This window comes from Anabrus simplex, chromosome 2 (genome assembly GCF_040414725.1).
Source record: "Anabrus simplex isolate iqAnaSimp1 chromosome 2, ASM4041472v1, whole genome shotgun sequence".
Classification (NCBI taxonomy): Eukaryota; Metazoa; Arthropoda; class Insecta; order Orthoptera; family Tettigoniidae; genus Anabrus; species Anabrus simplex.
The window spans coordinates 186,988,124-187,004,374 of record NC_090266.1 but is presented as its reverse complement, the minus strand read 5'-3'; positions in this window follow the sequence as shown (position 1 = coordinate 187,004,374).

The window sequence follows — 16,251 nt, the reverse complement described above, 5'->3', positions numbered from 1 at the left end:
AAGGGAGGACAGTTCAGATGGTTTTATTTCCTTACCAGGGAAGCGACAGTGAATGCTAACAATTACTGTGAGATACTGAAAAGTCTGCGTGTAGCAATGCGCAGAAATTTACCAGAACTTCTCTCAACAGGAATCGTGTTGCTGCATTACAACTCCAGATCACACGCAGCAAACAGCATGCGTCAATTGTCACGGCACTTCCGGATTGAGATACTAGACTATCCTCCCTACAGCCCCGATCTAGCTACCCAGTGATTTCTATCTCTTCGGACCGTTGAAGAAGTATCTGAGTGGAAAAGATGTTCAACGACGAGAAGGCCATTCAGCAAACTGTCATGACGTGGCTTCAGGAACTGGACGCAGATTTCTTCCATGCAGGCATCGTTGCTTTGGTTTACCGCTGGAACAAGTGAGCGGAAAAATATGGTAATTATGTTGAACTGAAATGTGAATCAGTGCCTCACTTTATATCTGCCTGTAAAATAAAGTTTCCCCTTGTGAGCTGTCGTTACCTTGTTTTCTGAAGCTATCCTATATATATGGATTATCACAGGAAGTACAAAGATAGCACATTAGCCTACGAAGAGAAACACAGTGCAGTTGAAAGTATCTGGTACTATATTTATTTGCAAAGCTTCTATTCAAATCTCATTGAGACACGCTATAGAGCCTCGCACTTAATCCGTTAGTCCTACACATGCTGTACGCTTACGCCATTCTGACGCGCGAACAACTTTCATCAAATGTCTGAAGCACAGTATGGCGCTGGTAACGGCAGGACATTCCCTCATCAGCTGTACAACTGCAGAAATTGTAAGATATTCGATGAACATTACTTAAAAACGCTGCGCTTGATCATATTATGCGCCGTCTTCTAGAAGTCAAATGCCAATTGCAAATATGGCATTTCTCATTAAATTCCTTCAGGATATTCTTTATTCACTTTCCGCTACTGAATTTGGGAGAAGGTCAGCGATAGTGGTTACTTTGGTAATATATCATTGTAAATATGTAGAAGCAATACTAAATAGAGCGGTAGATGTGCAGAACGGTGGATGAAACGAAGGAGATTCAGTAACGGGATAAGAGTATCAAAATAAATGTCAGGAAGTCTTTTATCTTAAACTTGTATGGATGGAAAAATAGTTTGTCCAAGTAGAGAGCAAATGTCCTATTCAATGAAATACCTTAAAAAGTTACAAATTAAAAATAGGGAAGAAGAAAGCACACTGCACAGATGACCGTTGTGCCCCAGAAGAGTTGAAAGCAACTATTGTTGGTTAGAACCTCAAATGGTTTAAAATAGTTGCTTGACGTACCTCCTATTACCACAGATTTTAATAGGGTTCATAATGAAAGGAAGAACTAGTGATACATAAGCTTAAGTAACGTAATGCGGTGATAATGTTACCGCCCTTGCGTCCTACTAACTGCTTTAACTGTTTTTCAGATACGCCTAGGTGCTGAAAATTTGTTCAGTGGAAGTTTTCCTAAAGCAGTAAATGTCATAAGTGTTAACAACATGGAGTACTCCATCATCATGTATAATATCGATGAAATATTGCTAAATACTATTGAAAACAATGGCATGACAACACATACTTAGGTATTCCCCTATTCTCACTTTGAACAGTTTTTTGCATTGTACTGATTGCTAAGATGGAAATTGCACGTCAGGTGGAAGGAGAAGTCAATAGTCGTAGATAGGACATTAGAGTTTGAAAAACGGACTCGAACATGGTTTCAAGTCTTTTAAATACACCTTACTGACGATTGTACAAAATGTTGCATTATGTGTTATACGTTTACCCAGCCAGTATCCTTCAGTCAAGAATCACTTTAAACAGAACGTTATTGGCAGAAATATTCACAGATTGTATTTCTTTGTGACAGTGAAAACATTACATTTTTGAGGCTTTTGAGATATGCATTTTTCGAATGAGAACATTCAGACATTGATCGTAAAATATTCACTGATATGCATACAGTATAGACGTGTGGACCTTAACCTAAATGCAGTTTAACTACAATACATTGTTTGAATAAACAAAGAAAACACACAATGAGAAATATTATTTAGCATGAATCGTTCGTAATTTCGCTACAATCGAATAGAATTTCAAACATGTCAATGAAAATATTTTGAACGTCTGAAAATCTGTACCACCAATTATTAACAGTCAAAAACTATGATTCACCTTCTGGAATAACAATCTCTTGGCAGGGTACGGCACGCCACCATATCCTTACCTCAAATAAGCTGTATTATTCAGCACTACAAACGAACCCACACAATAATATGAATTAAATGAATGATCGTGTAATTCTCAATTATCATTGGACACGGTCTACTGTATATCCTACATAAGACTATCAATGATTGCGACTGCAGAAAAAGATTCTCGAACGAAAGTTACCTAACATAACTTTATCGAAACGACATTTATGGCGTCGAAATTCGTGTAGATGTGCTAATCGGTCTAAGTAGTAAATTCCTGTACCAATGTTTTCATATTCTTACAGGATTATTGTGTTATTTAACTGCTTGTGTTGCCTTTGCTGTACATTTCATAAAACAGGTTATTTTGTAATACCAGGCACTTATCATTCCTTTCCGGTATTACTTTGATACTTATTTTCATAAGGGGATCATCTGCAGCCATGTTCATTCTTACAGAATTTCACCTACGCAAGTCTGTTATTTTCAGTTACCATAACGTATCCATACTTTGGATAGTATTATAGCTCTCATTATATTCTTTCTGCCAGTACAAAGAATTCGCTAAACTCTGAAGCTACCCATTTGGGATACGAAAGATTACGCGTTGAATGACAGGATTTGGTGCTTCAAAGGATTTTATAATTGCGTATTTTTTTCCAGCATATGATAGCTTTCATTTTATTGGTTAATATACCTATCATCCAGCGAAATTTCTATTAATGTTAAACAGGTAAACATAGGGCTGTTGTCGAGGGTATACGCGAGTATACCTCGTATGCCCTCTCATTGACTCCACTTATTAGAGTATGCCTTCTGATTTCTTGCGTATACTTTCCACTTTGGATTATTTTCTTTATAATTTCTCTTTTCTGTCATTGACTTTGAACTCTCCTGCTACGCGCGTAATCGTGAACGTTGAATGTTCAGCTTGATGAATAACATTATCAGCCATTACTTATTTAAGGTCACCACTGTTCGTTGCTTACGTCTCCAACCTTATGTTCATACATTGAAATGCCTCATCAGTTGACCGATTTAAGCCTGAGAAATATATTAAGACGTGGCTACAAAACCATCGTATTGTAACATGCAACAATTCAAGAGTTTTTCCAGTGAAAAGTACGATTGAAAACGAAAAGTGACATCTTGCATTGTTTTTTAATAAATAGCTGAAAGTTGGTCCAGTAGAAAACTACCAATTAAGATATTTAAAATAGTACATTGAAATATGAATTGTCAAAAAATGTCTTCTGTATGCCTGATCCATGCCAAATTGAGAGGAAGTTTGATGTAACTAGCTGTAACCCACCAATTGTATACGTCAGGGTGACTTTCATCCGGGATTTGTCATGCCTTGTACTCTCTGAGAATTTTGCTACTACAGCGCTGGATAAACATAACATAATTAGTTACCTATGTTTAGTGGCGTTTCAGAGGTCGTCAAAGCAAATGCTAAATGAAAATATAAGCACTTTAATTTAATATCTGGGTCGTAAACTCCTTCCTATTAACGCCGCAGCATTATACCCCGTACCGCCTAAAATGTCACCGCTTACAAACATCCTTCTATTTATTACTAAATTAATTACTGAGTATGCCTTTGCTGGCGGGATGTAGTGTTTACAGTGCACTATGTCTTCTGGTATGGGCAATATCAAATTTGTTACTTTCTTTGACCTGTCTCAGTCTCATCCTTGGCTTTGACAATATGAAAGTGACCGAGGTATGAGTGATGCTAGTAATACCATTGCTTATGCAGCCAGTCCCTGTTATGAATGGTATGAAAATATCGCTCATAGGGTCAGTTGGTGCATGCATTTCACTGGGCTTGGCAGACTGATATGTAATAGCAGCGGCTGGCTCGGTGAGGAAAGCAACGGGAAACTAGATCACTCCTCATTTCCCTAGTACGCCTCTTCAGTGACACCTAGGCTATTTATGAGAGCTGTTGGCGGAGCTGCAGAGGATCAAACCAGCCTTCGGGCTGAATACCCAACATGCATACAATTGCTGAGTTCGTGGGTTTTATATTTGCCCTACAACATAGCATTCAAGGAGATAAATCAGATGAATTTCATGCAAATGAGCTTTCCATTATTCCTTTTCGAAGAAATATTGCATTCAGACTTTGTAATTGTGTAACATTTGTTTTACCATGGGTTAGTAATACAGAAATCACCAGAATCACCTGTACTGAACTATCACCGAAAACATATATTAATGATCGCCGAAAAAGTATATTAATGAATATTCTCCGGTGTATCAACTTGAGACAAACACAAAATTCCTGCCAAAATTCACACCCAAAACTGGAAGCTGAAAATGAGCTCTGAGCCATTAAACTACGCCTCCTAAGTATGGCATTTACTAATTATTAAGGACAGTATACCAATACCGCAACTGGCTTTTTGTACCTTGCAACATATTTAACCAAAATTTAGCATTTCGAAGCATTGAAGTCAGAAACATAATTTGTTATTGACCGTTAAAATAGCCAGAAGAGTTAAGATTAATTTGTCGTAAATTTCCAGGATTGATGAGATCGTCAAATTACATAGGAAAACTATAACGAATTTCAAAAATTAAAAAAATCTCAAATTAAAGGATTTAGATTTGAGTGACAAGCATCTTCGCTGAAATATGGGTGTCATTATATGGAGTCTGTTCCTGATCTAACTTTTTATGTCCTTTAGTGGCAGGTGGGCGGGAAGAAGGTAGTTTATATAAATGTAATTGTCTTATTATTTCAGTTTTTACGGTTTCTCTAAATATTGAGCGTTCCTTCAGCCACATTACCTTGATTTTCTGTTACCGCAACCCTTATCTCATGGACAGTACTTAATTCTTTGTTGTGACACATCTGTTGGTTCAAATGCGCTCATCAACTTTAGTAGTCGTACTGAATAATCTTCTTCTATGTTACGGCTGCACCATCCGACTATACACGTGTATTTAATATTTTTATGCTTCAAAGAGAACTGTCGCAATGAAACTCACGCAAGTCGAATTATTGAGTATATGCTTACAACATACCGTTTTAGTTTACTTGTGTACGTCACATTTAGGCACACCTCACTCCACTCTACTCAAAAATTTTACTTTTACAATTTGGGAACTTATCTTTTACAGTATGTTGGCAATTTCACTCCTAAAACAACTTCATCAAATATGAAATTAATTCACAACTTCCCTCCTTCTTTTTAAAAGCGAACAAAGATATATCACTGTAGTTGGGGTAGTGTCACTGTCACCATGATTCGGAGGTGATATCTTCAGACAAAAAATTAAATGTAAAACCTATGGTGTATTAGGTCTACAAATAAAATCATATATAGAATGATAGGAACGCAAAACAGTATAGAAGACAAGGACAAACGTGAAAACGTAAAAGATAACAGACAGTCTCTGCATCTTCATACACTATCCTCTTTACACAGACAGACCAAGAATACAGCTCAATAATGCAATAAAACATTCATTCATTCATTCATCCCTGCAGTCATTCAGCTCATCCATAATGTCTATTGTAAGTCAAGGATAACTCTATTGAAGTTTGTGAAATAAATACTTGCACTAATACGACTTAACAAGTGTAAGATACAGTATATGCTGTCCTAGATTACATAACACTCTTAACGTCTAGGACAAAATTAAATAAAATTTGGAAAAACTAAAATTTAGAGATTGGGTGTAAATAGTGATTAGGCTTAACTGTAATGCTTAATGTAGTCATAAATAAAGTAATTGTAACAAGGAAAATCATGCAAGTATCAACAATTTGGATTGTAATCAATTATTACTCTCTCCACAGTTCAAGGCGATATGGAACTAGCGGACGGGAGTATATCGTCGTTGCCGGGACAAAACCTCCTATGTGAAATATTTTAGCTTAGAACTTTGCCCGGTAAGGTTCTGTCATCTAAGGTGCAATATCGTGTGACAGTTGTCAAGGCATTCTCGCTCTTCATAACGTATGTGCTGCGGGTCAGTATATCTCCAAAAATATTATCACATAGGAGGTTTTGTCCCGGCAACGACGATATTCTCTTTCATTCAATTCTACACAGATCAACTCTCTCTCCGCATTAGTCTCAGTTCTTCTCAGTCCCCGGCGTGCTGGTTTTTGATTTCCAACTTCATCAAGAATCATGTATGAATACTCATTGAGGAGCATCAGTCTTGATGTGGGGAGTTAGAATGTGAAGAAAGGCCGAGAAACACAAGAAAAATGAAGAAACAAAATGACAACGTCTTGGAAGACAGGACAGACAAAGCAGAAAAGAAGACCAACGAGTCAATATAAATTACTGAAATGGACACAAAAGTGACAGATCAGATCACATAGTGAGCAATATGAACATATAAGATAAACAAAATGACATACCGTAGCATTGGGAAAATTAATGACAAGAGCAAATATATCGTATTTTTCTAGTGGCTCTTCACTTGTGGACAAATACAAGTCTCATTATTAATTAAGATACGAAACTCATTGCAGTTTTTTTTTGTTTTTCACAACATAGATCTGAAATCCTTTTATGTTAATATTTGTGTAATAATAATGTTATGTTTACGTCCCGTTAATTTCATTTTTATGGTTTTCGGAGACGCGGAGGTGCCGGAATTTTGTCTACCTACACAAGGTCGACGTACAGTATTTGAGCACCTTCAAATACCAACAGACTAAGTCAGGATCGAACCTGCCAAGTTGGGCTCAGAAGACGAGCGCTCTATCATCTGAACTACTCATCCGTGTAATATATTATACTAGGCCTATACATACAGTCCGCCTGGCGGCCATTATTGTTAAGGCGTGAAGTCTATATGATCTGAAACCGTAGTTAATCGGTTCGAGTCCCGTTGGTCGAAAACATTTTCGTCATCATAATTCCGGTCAGCAGGATAGGAGAGGTAGTATACAATTTCTAATCACTGCGTTGCGTACCAAATGCCTCGATTAAATTACACATCTCTCCGCAGTGCTCGTGTGGAGTGAAGGCATATGACTCTGTTGATGGTGATTCGTCAGTCGGATGGAGACGTAAAACCTTGAGCAGATGCCTTGCTGCTATTGGATAGGAGTAAGCAATGTGCCGGCACCGGGTTTCACCCTCTCCCTTTCTAATCATGTATCACGTCATTAACTTCATCTTATGTACGGCTCCATGGCTAAATGGTTAGCGTGCTGGCCTTAGGTCACATGGGTCCCGGGTTCAATTCCCGGCAGGGTCGGGAATTTTAACCATTATTGGTTAATTTCGCTGGCACGGGGGGTGGGTGTATGTGTTGTCTTCATCATCATTTTCATCCTCATCACGACGCCCAGGTCGCCTACGGGTGTCAAATCAAAAGACCTGCACCTGGCGAGCCGAACATGTCCTAGGACACTAAAAGCCATAAGCCATTTCCTTTCATGTTATTTCATCTTATTAACTCCTCTGATGAGGTTGACGTCAGGAAGGGCATCCGGTCGTGAAACCTCACTACGAAGATTCATCTCACTTCATACCCGACTCCGTAGAGAAACGGGACAAGTGTTCCACGCACACGCACGCACACACACACACACACACACACACACACACACACACACACTATACATACAGCGTATATGAATTGAAACAGCTTTTTCACGGATATACTAATACATGTCTTAATATGAGAGATGTTTTTTCAAGAAAATCGTGCGAAAATACGTTCATAATTGCGGGCGAATAAAACATTGGTATGTCTTTGTTTAGACTCAGCATGAGAAATTTCGAATCATACACAGCAGAGAACACCTGTATTCAGAAGTGAGTTCATTTCGAATTAAAAAATGTTTTATTTACGATTTCACGGCGCAGAATTCTATAAATGATAGTCTTTTGTGTTCAAGTCCTGTTAAATGAGACAAACTTCCAGAAAATCGGACGTCTCACACACGCACAAAAAAAGGTTCTGAACATTAGGATAGTAGAGGTTTATTTTCGAGGATAGGAGAAAAGGCAGTTTAGCTTCCTTTTACACAGCAAAAACCTAAAATCATTTCTTGTTAAGTTTTGCATACTACACATACTCTACATATAGTGTATATGAACTAAAATTGTTTCTTTTTCATGGACATGCTAACGTCCAATTAATTATTCGAAACAACAGGTTCTTAGGGGATCAAAAAGGTTCAAAAGCTCTCCTCGACATACTATATTGGATATACAGTCGAAACCGGTTACAACGACCCCGAAGGGGCCACCAATTAATGGTCGTTATGGGTGATAGTCACAAAAATCGGTTTTTTGTTGTCGTATCTGTAAGTTATAAGCTGCACACTTGCATGGTTTTGTAACAGAATACAGTTAAAACTTCAAAATATTCCAACGTTTACACAGTAAATACAGCAATAATATGTCAGCAAAATATAAAATAGAAAAGAAGTTGTAACAATGTAAAATGAACAGTAAGGTCGCAAATGGTTTGGGCTAATAAATGAGTTGTTCTCTATTTCTCCTCTTCTTCTTCTTCTTCTTCTTTATCTGTTTACAGTCCAGGGTCGGTTTTTCCCTCGGACTCAGCGAGGGATCCCACTTCTTCCGCCTCGAGGGCAGTATCCTGGAGCGTGAGACATTGGGTCGGGGATACAACTGGGAAGAATGACCAGTACCTCGCCCAGGTGGCCTCACCTGCTATGCTGAACAGGGGCCTTGCGAGGGGATGGGAAGATTGGAAGGGATAGACAAGGAAGAGGGAAGGAAGCGGCCGTGGCCTTAAGTTAGGTATCATTCCGGCATTTGCCTGGAGGAGAAGTGGGAAACCACGGAAAACCATTTCCAGGATGGCTGAGGTGGGAATCGAACCCACCTCTACTCAGTTGACCTCCCGAGGCTGAGTGGACCCCGTTCCAGCCCTCGTACCACTTTTCAAATTTCGTGGCAGAGCCTCCGGGGGTGGCAGCAAATCACACTAACCACTACACCACAGAGGCGGACTGTTCTTCTCTCTGTCCTCTCAAATTATAAAAATCGTTGAGTGTGATACATCTAATTCCTTGGTGGCGCTGCCGTTTGTAATCGCCTTACTATTTGTGACTTTTATTCACTATTTAAGATTTTCCCTTTCTTTTGCAACATCTTCACAGCGTTGCTTGTCTTGGCTGTTTAATAGACAGAATAATTTGGAATCTACAACCTACTGAAACCAAGAGTTTGAAAATAAGCTTTACACTGTAGTCAATACGTTTTTCCGAAAATGTGATAATAATACGCCACTTTATACGGTATGACGTAATAAGCGATGTCGTACTAAGCGATATTTTAAGTACAGTGTTTATATAGGATTCAGACGGGACCGTTCGAAGTCACCGTTGTACCCAAGACGCCGTTAAGATCTATGTCGCATTAAATGGTTTATTTTAACATTATGAGTTTATGTTCTTATGCAGCACGGCATTTGCCCGTGGTAAATCACTAACTATAGGTATATATTCAGAATCAATTATTCGTAATCCCATATCTAGAAAGAACACAAGGGCTATTATTTCATTACGCACTAAATATCATTAACGTATTAATTATGCACCAAGTGAAATGTTCGATAAATTTCCAAGTTCTTTGAGATCGAAACCGACTTTTAACGTATTAGGTCCTGTTACGTACATTTAGTACGTATTGAAGAGATGTTAAGTACAGAACAAAAATGGCCAACCAGACACCAGTGGGATCCGAACCAACAAGCTCCCGATTTCGCGTCGGTTGCTCTACCGATTGAGCTATGGTAGCCTAGGCCATATTTGTTCTCTTTGAAAGGATCTAAGCTACAGGTCTGGTGGGTTCGGATCCCACTGGTGTCTGGTTGGCCATTTTTGTTCTGTACTTAACATCTCCTGTCCGCCTCTGTGGTGTAGTGGTTAGCGTGATTAGCTGCCACCCCCAGAGGTCCGGGTTCGATTCCCGGCTCTGCCACGAAATTTGAAAAGTGGTACGAGGGCTGGAACTGGGTCCACTCAGCCTCGGGAGGTCAACTGAGTAGAGGTGGGTTCGATTCCCTCCTCAGCCATCCTGGAAGTGGTTTTCCGTGGTTTCCCACTTCTCCTCCAGGCGAATGCCGGTATGGTACCTAACTTAGGGGAAAGTCGGGAGGTATCGGACAGTTTAACTTTCCTGCCATGATTTGTTTATGGAATAGGAAAACATTCATGTAATGCATTTTATAAGCATCTATATTCTTGTATCAACGTACTCACTAGAATATATTTAATCACAATTAAAAACACGGACAATATTAACAAATTAATGAGGTCATTACACTTTCGTAGGTTTGAAAAATGGAGGATGGTATCGGACGGTCAATCTTTTTAATAAAAAATTATTTTTTTTACATTGAAAATAAAACAAATTAACGTTTAGCCATTCTGCAAATATCACACTCATTAGCGTTGAAGATTCTTGATGGACTAAACAAATATTTAGTCATAAGATCATTTAATTTATCAAAAATATGTCCACTTGCTCCTTGTTGAAGCCTACTGCTCGCTGCAAGCTGATAGACTCAGCCGTCCTCAAACAGAGGTCTTAATGCCTCTTCATAAAATCATAAAAAGGGTCTTTCCTGTCATCATTTTAGTTTTATTAAACCTATGTTCAGCTCTCAATTCCTCAGCAAATTGATACACAAGTTTTAAAAATTCTGTTTTGATGAGTGGCATGAGCTGACTGTCGGGGCCTTGATATGCATGTACAGGTCATTCTCTTCTTCATCTGAGAATGTTCCCTGAAAAGTCTCACTGTTCGCCGTACACGCTTTTATTGGAATCTCTTTACCAGCTTCAAGAGCTTTAATTCTATCATCTAACGTGCTTTTGTGGGACAGAGGAACGTTGACTGGCCTCTCTAATACTCATTCTATTGTCCCTGACACTATTCACTGCTAATATTTTATTGCTTTCTTCCCATTATCCTCGTATCTTCCCCATGCTTACCTAAAACAAAGGATAGTACTATCAGCAACCCGGACGGAACTGCAACCTATGTGTCCGATACCGCACGCCAGTTTCGTGTCCGATACCGCCCGAATGACTCCCTTAAGAAACAACTGGAACTGAACGAGAACGTTCGAAAAGAAACTGATTCTAAACCCACGATATTACGGAGTAAGGAATACTGCTTCTGCTAATGTACTTAAAAGTTCAATGCAACTTATCCTTATTGCTGTTACTTCTTGGTAAAAATAAATCCGTGCCGGCCGAAAATCCCACAAAGGACAAAAATACACCACCACTCATAAACGACCCTGCCTTTCGACTGAATAGGATGTACCCACCCTTCAAACATGCAGGCGGACCTGTGAGTAGCTAAACAGGTTCTGCCACATGCTGCTAACAAAGACATCTGTGAATTGTCCGATACCACCCGCCGTCCGATACCTCCCGACCTTCCCCTAAGGCCACGGCCGTTTCCTTCCCTCTTCCTTGCCTATCCCTTCCAATCTTCCCATCCCTCCACAAGGCCCCTGTTCAGCATAGGTGAGGCCGCCTGGGCGAGGTACTGGTCATACTCCCCAGTTGTATCCCCCGACCAAGAGTCTGAAGCTCCGGGACACTGCCCTTGAGGCGGTAGAGGTGGGATCCCTCGCTGAGTCCGAGGGAAAAGCCGAACCTGGAGGGTAAACAGATGATGTTGATGACTTAACATCTCTTCAACACGTACTAAATGTACGTAACACGACCTAATACGTTGAAAGTCGGTTTCGATTACAATGCGGTCGTGAAAATTCAATATTCATTCTTTGAGATCATTTCAGACAGGGCTAGGTAAACAATTGATAGAGCATCTGTCACCTCGGCGACAGCCCTAAATGTACATCAATGACGATTTGTTGACTGTCTCCTGTAGGCGTATGTAGCGGGGATAAGGGAGACATATCCCCACCATGTACTCATTATAAATAGATACTTGCCATAATAAAATAGTAAAAATATCCAGTTATAAAAAATCAGTTTAAAATGTATTTTATTATTTGCATTATTGTTACTATTCATGGGGTGCTGGATTAGTTCAGTGGCTTAGCTGCTGGCTTCCCACCCAGAAGGCCGAGGCTCGAATCCTACTCGATCTTTCATCTCTAGAATCACGTGGCGTCAGAAAAGCATCCAGTCTTAAACTAGCGGCCAAAACCGAAATTAGTCTCGGTGGCTCCAGCGACCCCAGAAATAACTGAGATAAGCTGAAGAAAGTTTATTAATGCTATTCATATCCCCCCTCCTCCCGTATGTACCACCCCGGCTCAGGCCCTTCATCGCTGGGTTGCATGGTTCATTTTCCAGGTAACTCCAAGTGAGACTTGTGCTGGGCAAAGCAGAGGTGAGACAGGTTTTCCTTCGGGTACTCCCGTTTTCCCTGTCATCGATCATTCCAGCAACACTCTCCAAAATTATTTCATTTTATCATTGCACCAGAAGAGTGCGACATGCTTCAGCAGCCAACACAATTCGTATCCTCGCCGCTAGGTGGGGCTTCATTCATTCCATTCCTAACCACGTTGAAGCTGGAAACAGACCATGGATTTCCATTTTCATTTTTCGTCCCCCTCCTCCCCCCGTAAATTGTAATTAAATGGACCCCATAGCATTTAAAATTTGTTTATTATTATTATTATTATTATTATTATTATTATTATTATTATTATTATTATTCATACCCCTCCAAGAAAACGTCGTATCTGGGCCACTGGTGCAAAATAATTACTGCATTAATACTTAACATAAAACCGGACACAGGAAAGTAGTATGAAAGTAGTATTTGTAAATTAAAATATCTAATAAATATACTAAGAATGTTATTCTAACATGTTCTGTACAAAGAAGATGTAATTAACTGAAATATTTATGAAGTATACTCAATTACCCACCTCTGGTTCTCTAGCTAATTATTGTGATGTTTTAATATATTTAGGAGAACCACAAAATGAGGATCAGTAGGTACTTCCCAGTACAATATCAAACAGTTGAAATCTTGATTCTGTTAACTCACCAAATAATCTTTAACTATCAAAATATTCGAAGATTGATCGTCCTAACGTTCCGTAGGCCTGCAGAGAAATATTAAGAAACAGTGTTAAACAGACATGATATAGGCTTATCTGCTTATGCCGTGTCAAGAAAGTAAGGTGAAATTCTTTACGTTTCGCAGAAAACTTTACTCTGCGTCATCAGAAGAAAACCTTGACTATCCAAGAGAAAGTCTTCTAACACAATGAGGTTTGAAGTCAGACGTTACCCAATAGAAGTGGAGATGGTACGTTCATTCGTCATCAGATGGCTCCCCGGACACGGTACAGCGCTAGCATTCGAAGAGGAAGCTGACGGAACCATCAGAAACACTCTGAGAGGGTCACATAACATAACAGGCGTACGCCCGTATGAAGGTATGACACTGACACAAGCCTGGAATGGAATGTACGAAATTGGAAAACACCGAAACGAAAGAACAATAGTGAAGGGGCAGGGAAGGGAACTACCTACGCAAATACTTAATTGCTGGCAACCAGATATTACTTAATTGATAGCCAATGTGAATGTTGAAATTGTTAGGATTTCTACGTATTTCCACAGCTTCCCGTATAATCCTGGACCTGTAGTGTCTAGTGTGGGTAAGAGCTCGAGCATTTTGGAACATGACCTCATGACCCGACGATAAAGCGTGCTCAGCTATTGCTGATTCGTCTGGCTGGTTGAGACGAATATTACGTCATGTTCCTCAATACGAGTACCAATGAACCGGCATGTTTGGCCAATGTATCCCTTACCGCAAGTACAGGGAATTTCGTATACCCCAGCATGTAAAAGTGGGGACAATCTGTCCTTTGTTTTACCCAGACTGTGAGCAATTTTAGTGACGGTGCCAAACACGGTTCTTGTATTGTGTTTGCAGAGGATCTTAGCAATTATATCTGTGGTGTTATGAATGTAAGGCAGGCAGGCAGTTCCCTTCATTTTTTCCTTCTGTGAGCTCTTCTTGATCGTATCTCTGGGATGCAGGGCTCTATGAATCTGCAAATCGCTGTGACCATTACCCTTGAACGTGACTTTGAGTTTGTCCATCTCCACCTGGATATTTGATGGCTCACAAATTCGTCATCCCCTCTTGGTGAGTGTCGTGAGAATGCCTTGTCTTTTGTGCTGGATGGCGGTGAGAATCTGCATGAAGATAGCGATTTGTGTTGGTAGGCTTACGACATAGGGTATGTCCTAAGGAACCGTCCACTTTTTTTCTTACTAGAACATCTAAGAAAGGAAGGCATCCGTCCGACTCCATCTCCATAGTGAAACACAATATAAAAATCGTGTTTGGCGCCGTCACTAAAATTGCTCATAGTCTGGGTAAAACCAAGGACAAATTGTCTCTACTTTTACATGCTGGGGTAAACGAAATTCCTTGTATTTGCGGTAAGGTATAGATTGGCCAAACATGCCGGTTCATTGGTACTCGTATCAAGGAACATGAACGTAATATTCGTCTCAACCAGCCAGACGAATCAGCAATAGCTGAGCACGCTCTATCGTCGGGTCATGATGTCATGTTCCAAGATACTCGAGCTCTTACTCACACTAGACACTACAGGTCCAAGATTGTACGGGAAGCTGTGGAAATACGTAGTTATCCTAAAAATTTCAACAGGGACACAGGCTATCAATTAAGTAATACCTGGTTGCCAGGCATTAAGGATTTACGAAGGTAGTTCTCTTCCCTTTCCCTTCATTATTGTTATTTAGTTTCGGTGTTTTCCAAATTCGTACGTTCGTTATCGCCAGATGTTTCATTCCAGGCCTGTGTCAATGTCTTACCTTCATATGGACGTACGCCTGTTATGTTATGTGATACTCTCAGACTGATTCTGATTGTTCCGTCAGCTTCCGCTTCGAACGCTAGTGCTTTACCGCGTCCGGGGAGCCATCTGGTGACGAATGAACGTACCATTTCATCGTAACGTCTAAATTCAAGCATCATTGTCTTAGATGCCTTTCTCGTGGACAGTTGAGGTTTTCTTCTGATGACGCAGAACAAAGTTTTCTGCGAAACGTAAAGAATTTCGCCTTATTTTCTTGACACGGCATTAGCCCAAAAGACTATATCACGTCTATAAGCACGGGCCGCGAAAGCATCTATGGCAATATTAAACAGATTTAATTGACTGTGTTTAACATTTCTTCCTAAAGAGATGTCGATTAGGAGGAAACCTACGAAGATGAAGTGCTAAGTAGGGAACATGGACTTGGGGCAGGTATACAATTACAAATATTTAGCAACTAAGTGTTCTCAATATGTTACTTTATTCAAGGAAATTGAATCAACTTATAACAGAGTTAAGGAACTTGCGAGCCAAGGCAATAACAGAGTATTCGATCCACTCAGGAAGTCGTGGGTTCTATTTGCTGTCAGGAAGTAAGGGAATTTAGATACGTCACTTCCGGCTCGGGAGAGAGACGTCACCATGCGTTCACTCGGCCTACATTCATAGATGGGCAGATATAGATCGCATTTTGTGCCGAGGATACGTACCTCAGAAGTCTCTATTTCCATTCTTCTTCCTTCCATCCCTTCACAACCTAAAAGAAGGTACAATAGTTTTATTTTTCTCTGTTTTGTATTGTGCTGCAGCATTGCGTTTAAAATTGCGAAATCGCGAACAAAATTGTCTAGTCATCCCTCTGCATTCAGGCTGGCTGTTCGATATGGGAGTAATACGGCTTCTAAACAAATCCGGTGTTTTGTGATTGTTGCGCAACATTGGGGCACTGCAATTATTTTGGGGCTCGCTCTGAGACAGGAACCGTTCCATAGTTTGCCTGGAGTAACAGTGGACGTCACCAGAAAAAGAACTCCCAATCTGGATGGCTACTGCCAATGAAGAAATGGCTAGACTCTATGGCAACTGTTCATAAGCCTTGATGATTCTTTTATACCTGCATAACTAATAACAATATTCATATATTAATCCCAGAACTTTTCATGTATCATGTTATGGAAATATTCTGTGCGTTAGAAAAAAATAACATT